We start from the raw sequence: 8,391 nt of genomic DNA on the forward strand, positions 1-8,391 counted from the left end.
AAAAGAAAAATCGAATTCTCGTATGTCATATGTCATTTTAAGAATGTGTTTTCCTCACTTGTTCCAAAGTTGCTCAAAGTAGTCTACACAGTCTGCCCCAATTACTATACACTTCCTGGGCCTCTGCAATTTGGTTTATGAAAGTCCCATTTGAACTTGGCTTGTGAAACAGAATCCAACGTCTTCCTCTTCATGACTGTAAGGCCCAATCCCAGACTACTCTAGGCTGGAGTACCCCTTACTCTAGCTGAAATGGCCCCTGGAGAAGCAGGCAGCCAAGCTCCGCCCTATAGTAAAAAACAAAAACCCAAGATTAGGTCACAAAATCCCACCAATCCCGGAGCTTGGCCCAGATCAGGCCGCCCAGGAAAGCCGGGTGTGCGGTGGGAGGGAACATATAAAGCTTGTCTACTGCTGTGTTCTTCGCTGCTGCCCTCTTGTATCTTTCCCAATAAGTCTGGTTCGTTGTGCAGTGTGACTTTATGGTATTCCTTGGCTCCTGACTGCCAGATTACCTTTTCCTTCAGAGCTTCGACGCTTGCATCGGTGAAACCTTTCCCATTAGAGCTGTAGCACTGATAGTCGCCGGACATAGTTTATCTCCCAATGAATGAAGCCACCAAGCTAAAGCCAGAAGGCACCCAGTCTTATTCACTGGACTCCTGAGGTGTTTTTATACACTCAGCATATCTCTTTCACATCCTTCTTTTCTTACTCTGAGTCATGTAAAAGCTGTCTTGTTTTTGTTTATTTCTTGAGACAGGGTCTTGTAGCATAGGTTGGTCTCAATCTTAACGTTGCTGAGAATGATCAAGTCCTGACCTTCCTGCCTCCACTCTCAAATGCTGGGATTACAGCCCAGCCGGGCATCCCTGACCCACCAGCCCTGTAATATCTAGCTGGTTTCCAAGTATTTGGTCTCTTCTTGCTTCATTATTTACCCTCTGCAGTCACCCTTAGAAAAACTCCAAAACAATTTTCCTGATTATTATCTAAAGACTAAATTGCCTTCAGAGTAAACACCAGCTCCCCTGCACATCATTCAAAGCTTGCTACCAGGTGATTCCCAACTCCCATGACTCATCCCTCCCTCTGCTCTGGCCCCCATCTTTCTTCCAGACAATATTCAATAGTCCTGTTGCTCCAATGCATGTTAGCATCTCTATCCCTCAGTTCCCCATCCCTGGAACTGACTTCTTTTCCTTTCTGTGTCATATATCACCTCTATTCTATAAGGCTCTGAGCCAGGATATGGTTACAATGAAGTGGCCCTATGAGGCACACAGTGAGCTCTCAGTGTTTACTAAATAAATGCTAACCATTTTTGAGAGCCTTCCATGATTGTGCCTCTGATCTCATTCACTCGTGGAGCTGAGAATGGAACCAGGGGCCTCACATAAACTGTGTTGCCAATCCCTGGATTAATTTTGTCTCTCCCTTCCTCCCAGCAGGTTGTGCAGTGTGCACCAAGTTCCCAGATTTTGTGATCTCCCATGCTGAGGTAGGCTTTCTTATACAGATGTCGTTGAGTCATTTCAACTTCTGTAAGTAACCCCTCACCCTTGCCAGGCTTGGTGGCACACATCTTTAATCCCAGCACTTTGGACAAAGAGGCAGGCAGATCTCTGTGAGTTCCAGGTCAGCCTGGTCTACAGAGCAAGTTCCAGGACAGGCTCCAAAGCTACACACACACACGAAAAAAGAGGGGCTGAAGAGATGGCTCAGAGGTTAGGAACACTGGCTACTCTTCCAGAGGTCCTGAGTTCAACATATAGATGGCTCACACCATCTATAATGAGATCCAGTGCCTTCTTCTGGAGTGCAGGCATACCTGCATGCAGAACAATGTATATGTAATAAATAAAACTTAAAAAAAGACTTATTTTATTTTTGTGTGTAAATATTTTGCCTGCATGTATACTATGTACATGCTTGGTGCCTGAGGAAGTGGTGAGTCTCCATGTAGGTGATGGGTACTGAACCTGGGTCCTTTGCAAGAATAGCAAGTGCTCTTAACCATTGAGCAACTCTCCAGCCCCCAACAGATCCATTTTGTTTTATTTTGTTTTGAAAACAGAATTTCTCTGTGTAACAGCCCTGGCTGTCCTGGAACTCAATTTGTAAACCAGGCTGGCCTCAAACTCACAGAGATCCACCTGCCTCTGCCTCTCTAGTGCTGGGATAAAAGATGTGTACCTCCACACCCAGTTTGCCAGTAGTACTCTTAACCACTGAGTCATTTCTCCATTTCCCCAGCTTTTTTTTTTTTTTTTTTTTTTTTTTTGATACTGGGCTGTAGTCTCCCTTGGAGGCCTGGGTTTGAATCCCACTTCTGACACCAGATATTGTGGTTTAATAAGGATCAGGAGAAACAAATAAGCCGAACAGATGTTTATTCAGGGAGAAATAACTTACAACATAGACAGATGAACACCAGCAGGTTCCTGGTCCCAAGGATGCCTCCTACCTCCGGATGCTCTTCTGTCCCTGTGCTGAAAGCAAGAGAGAGCTCCCTCCTCAGACTTAGTTCCCCCAGGTAACATCTGCCCCTGTTCCCACCCCATTGGGTGTGGTCAGTGCCATAGATGCGGACAAAGGGAATATCTCACTGCACCACAGCTCCCAGATAGCCCTGGCATCATGAGATAAACAACACATCCTCTAACGTACACTGTATTGGTGAATGAGTAAGTTCCCTGTGTTAGGTACATTTGGTACATTTCCAATTCACAGTGTGTGAATCCTTTTATCTGGACATAGACCATGCACATCTATAACCCATGTTTTCCCATCTCATCGCTGTTCTTCACTTCCCCAGCCCTGACCTATGCTTCCTTGGAACATGAGCTAATCCTACTGAGCAGGGTTAGCTTAGAGCACTAGTGGAAATGAATTATTTTCCAGACTTGGAAAACACTCAGTGCCAGTATCTCCTCCTGTGAGAAGCTGCTTCAAGCTCCTGCAGCCAGAGGTAAATGTTTCTTTTTCTATGCTTCCCAGGAATATATGCAATCTGCTTGCTGTAGAAGAGACCCAATGCTAGGCTCTGGGGATTTGGACATGAGCATCCCTTATTCCTTTGTGCTGTCCTTCCTGGTTGCCAGGAGCACTGAAAAGGAACCCCAGTGTGGTGGAGGCTGTACACTCTATCCTGCAAACTTCTCTGAAATGAATCATACTGACAATAACCTACCACACATGAAGCTTTGAAAAGCTTATTACAGAGCCAGCTGCACTACTTCATACCTGTAACCCTAGCACTCAGGAGGCATAGGTTCACACAATGACCTGGAGTTAAGGCAACTATCAACAATATAGAGAGTTCGAGGGTCCTCAGTCCTCTCTCCCTGCGTGGCGCATGACTGTGGACCTCAGTGCACTTGGAATATAAAAGACCTCATGCTTTTACATCAAAAAAAAAAAAAAAAAAAAACAATATAGAGAGTTCAATGTCAGTCTGAGTTACATGAGCCTATGGCTCAATAAGAGGAAAAAAAAAAACTGAATCTCACTGTAATTCACTAGCTGTGTTAACTCAGAAAAACAAGGGAAGAAAATTAATAAAAGATATTGCAATGAACAACTGTGCTTGAAAATAAGAGATGGTTAGACATTTGCATGTAAATAGACTAAAACAAAGATGATATTCAAATAAGCAGAAAAAATGCTATTTGTTGTATTAACTTATTTTTCTCATCTATGTTCCCAATACTGATTTTTAAAATGTATTTAAAGGTTGGAGAGATGGCTCAGTGGTTAAGAGTATTTGTTTCTCTTTGAGAGAGCCTTAAGTTCTGTTCCCAACACATCACATGTATGGCCTGTAACCCCAGCTCCAACTGCCATCTACATGAATGTGCATATTCCTATACACATAATTAAAAATAAAATAAATTTATTTGATTATAAAATATAGTTGTTCTTTTTACTCTTTGGGGGCCCACCACCTAGCTCCCAAATAAGTACATGGAGACTTAGTCTCATTTATGAATGCCCAGCCTTAGCTTGGATTGTTTCTTCTCTGTGTTTTAGCTAAGCAAAGAATCACAGCTGCACAGAGTTAAACAAATGCAGCATAAACAAAAACAACATATCTTTACATCATTAAGCAAATGTTCCAGAGCATAAACAAATGTATCACACCTTAAAATAATATTCTACAACACAGTACCTACTTGGTAAGGTGTTGGGGTGTATTAAATCCAGAAGCACACATATGATGACATCTGATCTGATGGAGCACTCCACTTGTTAGTGCACCAGACTATGACCTTTCCATGATCTTATTTTGTTCTCAAATCAAATCTCCACTTTACTTCATTATCCTCATTTTACATATCGAGGAAACAGGCTTAGAAAGGTTAAGAAAACTTATGCCCAAAGCATAGCTCAATTCAGGACAGGTTATTTACTGAGACAGCCAAGAGGGTTGTCAAAGCCAAAATAAAAATGTTGCTAAGCAACATGTAGGTTCTGCTTATCAGTAGGAGTCATCCAGGACTAAAAGTAGATCCAGGCCATGATTAAGTCCATCAGCCTCCTAGAACAGTGATGTCACAGTGAACAAAAAACAGTTCCATTTATTTAGCTCCCACTAAGAACCAGGTTTGGTACTAGGCACAGTACTTGATCCCATTCCTTTCCCAGGCTAAGAAAGAGGCCTCAATTTCTAAGGTAGGCTCTAGAATGAGGAGGTAGGATCTACTGCAGAGTGGACAACCAGCAAGGAGGGCAAAGGAATGATGAAGTGAGACCACCTTATGCAGCCCGCTGCCAGACCTGGGAGCCCTGTGGTGGGTGGGCACATTCTCTCTGCCAGACCTGGGAGCCCTGTGGTGGGTGGGCACATTCTCTGGAGGCAGAGACACAGACGGGAGCCTCTGGAGAGGATACTCAGGAGAGGGGCTTCTGAGGACACAGCCTTGGCCTTGGGTAGGCATGTAATCTTTAGGGTGGATAAACTGCAGGACAAGACAGTCAAATTAATTCAGGAGAGATAGAGCTTTTGAATGCTGGGAGCCTGATATGCCTTAAACTCTACACATTCCTGTTCCTTTTCTTATTATTTATGTATTTACTAATAGACAGTCTTTTTTTTTTTTTTTTTTTTTTTTTTAATGTATTCAGTGTTCCACCTGCATCTGTGCCTGCAGGCCAGAAGAGGTCACCAGATCTCATTACAGATGGTTGTGAGTCACCATGTGGTTGCTAGGAGTTGAACTCAGGACCTCTGGAAGACCAGCTAGTGTTCTTAACCACTGAGCCATCTCTCCAGCCCCTAGACAGTCTTATATCTTGGCTGGCCTTAAATTCACTACTCAGAGGATGACCTTGAACTTCTGATGCTCCTGCCTTTACTTCCAGAAGGCTGAGGATACAGGTATGGACCACCAGTGTTACATGGTGCTGGTGGTCAAGCTCAGGACTTTGCTCATGGCTCGACAACTGAGCCACACCCTCTACCTCCTACCACAGCCCACACTGGCTACAACCAGAACTTTTAGCAGTCTGTCTGCCTTAGCCTCCTAAGCATCATGACTGCAGGCATGAGCCACTACACTTGGCTTTTACATCTTTTAAAAACATTTTTATTGGGGGCTGGAGAAACAGCTCAATTGTTAAGAGCCTTTACTTTACCGCTCTTCCAGAAGAGCAGAATTTGATTCCCAGCAAGCACCTTGAATGGTTTGCCACCTCTGGTAACTAGCTCCAGAGGGATTCCACACGTCTGGCCTCTGCAACACCTCTGGTCTCTGCAGGCACTTGCACTCATGTACACATACACACATACACATCAGGTAAAGATAAAAACATTTCATTTATTGTGTTATATGCACACACACACGCACAGCATGCTGGGAGAGCTGGGGACAACTTTGGAGAGTTGCCTCACCTTCAATTATGGGATCAGGCTTGTGTAGTGAGGGCTCCTGCCCACTGAGCCACTCTTGGGCCCTATTCTTTTTCCTTATCTCTGTCCTCTACCTGTTCCCCTCAGACTTGAGGGGTGCAGTTCGCTGTACTCAAGACTGCCTTACACAGCTAGGAAGGCCACAGCCCAGCTGAGACTTGTAGTTTCCAACACTGTTACACTGCAGGTGTCCTGCCTTCTCTTGATGGTCACTGAGATGCTACCAGGAGCAAAGGGGCCACGAGTTCTGAATTCCCACCCATTTTCCACTGGCCCACCCCCTCTTGTCTTGTTAATCCAAATGAGCACATTTTGATTTGGCATTCAGAGAAGAGACCAAATGTCAGCAACATGTAAGATTGGAACCTGTGAGTTTCTCAAGACATTCTGTCATCCCATCTCTTACAGTTCCTTCCTGGCCTCAGAGCAGAATCCTTCAACTGCCCTACCAATACTAGGCCTGTCCTCCCTTGGTCCCAGCCGCAGCTTCAGATACCATTTGTCCTACCCCACTAGCAGGATCTGTGCTTTGGACTCCCCTTTAACTTCTCACTGTGCCAAGATGTGGCTGGAGACTTCAAATCCAACAAGCACCAAATAACGCTGTGTTGTGTTCCGTCTGTATTCCTTACTACCGTGATGGCTGTTCTTGGTTGTCAACTTTACTACATCTGGAATTAACTAACACCCAAGTGGGTGTTCCAGAACTTACTCCATAGCCCAGGTTGGTCTCAAACTCAGAGTTCCACTTGCCTCTGTGTCCAGAAGCTGAGATTAAAGGCCTGCACCACGCCAGGCTATTTCACAAACTTAAGGAGGCACAGTTAAAAAAAAAAAAAAAGTCAAAGGGTTGTTAGAATGGTTGACTAAAGCATTTGTCAAAATATGGTCTATTGAAAAGGAGTTGGAGATGTATATATCCCTTGGCTTAGTGTTGATGAGTGAATGTTAAGGTTCAGGGAAATTACTGAGTGTAAATGCTGGAGTGTAAAACTAAAACTGTGTGAAACCTAATGGCCCACCATGAAAATGGCCAGGAGACACACTCTTCATTAATCCTATAAGATGCAAAATGATGGGGGTGCACCTGCACATTTGAAGAGCTTTGTTGTCACCCTCTGCTTTATTCCTGACGGTCCATGCTGCTGCTCAGTTGGAGAAATTAAATGCAATGGGTTTAATTAGGTGCTGAAGTAGCAAGGGCCAGGAGGCAGCACTGAATTACCAAAGGCAAGGTGATGACAGTTATTGTAATGCGCAGCACAGACAAAGCAGTTTCCATAATGGCCTCACCCATAATGGGCAACACATGCAAAGGGATTTTTATGGTGGCATGACGCATACGGACCTTTGGTATTGGCTAATCAATCATGGTGTTTCCAGCATGAAGTACTACATTGGAAGTCTACTGCATTTTTAAAATCTGTATAAGCAGAAAATTTCTCAAACAAATGAAAGAACCAGGTTTTGGTGGCACACACCTTTAATCCTAGCACTCAGGAGACAGAGGCAGGCAGATCTCTGTGAGTTTGAGGCCAGCCAGGAATGCAGAGTGAGTTCCAGGATAACCAGGGCTGTTACACAGAGAAATCCTATCCAAAAACAAACAAACAAAACAACAAAACAAAAAACAAATAAAAAAGGCTACACTGGATGTGGTAAAAGGGAATCTTGGGCCATGAACCAATTTCCACTGTAGACCCAGAACCCTTTGAAGAAGGGATGACCAGGTTCCCCTGAGGAAGGACCTTGATAAATGCCTAAAGTTTTACTGTTAGCTTTACTCTAGTCCTTCTCCAGAAGGACCCACAGCCTTTTCCAAGGGTAACCACACACTGGAGGACAGGAAACAATCAGATTTTCAGGGATCTACTGAATATTGGTTCTAAATTGATGCTGATTCCCAGAGATCCCAAGAAGCCTTGTGGTTTTCCAGTTTAAGTAGGGGCTTGTGGAGGTCAGAGGCTTAATGAAGTTTCAGCTAGAGTATGACTCACAGTAGGTCCAGTGCGTGCCCCAAACTCTTCCTGTGATTATTTCCCCAAGTACTAGAATGTATAATTGGGATAGATATACTTACAAGTTGACAGAAGTCTCACATTGGTGCCCTGACCTGTGGAGTGAGGGCTATTATAGTTGGAAAGGCTAAATGGAAGCACACATCTTTAATCTCAGCACTCAAGAGGTAGAGACAGGCAGATCTCTGAGTTTGAGGCCAGCCTGGTCTACAGAGTGAGCTCCAGGACAGCCAGGGATACACAGAGAAATTCTTGTCTTGGAAACAACAACAATAACAACAAAAACCCAAACAAACAAAACCCCCAAAACAAAACAAAAAAGCAGTTTCAAATCCCTGGAGGATTTGCAGAAATTAATGCCACTATCAAGGATATGAAAGATGCAGGGGTAGCCCCCTTTGTGCTTCTGATGCTGACCTCACAGATGGTCCTTCTAAAGATCCCTCGTCTCTTTGAACCCCC

This window comes from Phodopus roborovskii, unplaced genomic scaffold (genome assembly GCF_943737965.1).
Source record: "Phodopus roborovskii unplaced genomic scaffold, PHOROB, whole genome shotgun sequence".
NCBI classification, from domain to species: domain Eukaryota; kingdom Metazoa; phylum Chordata; class Mammalia; order Rodentia; family Cricetidae; genus Phodopus; species Phodopus roborovskii.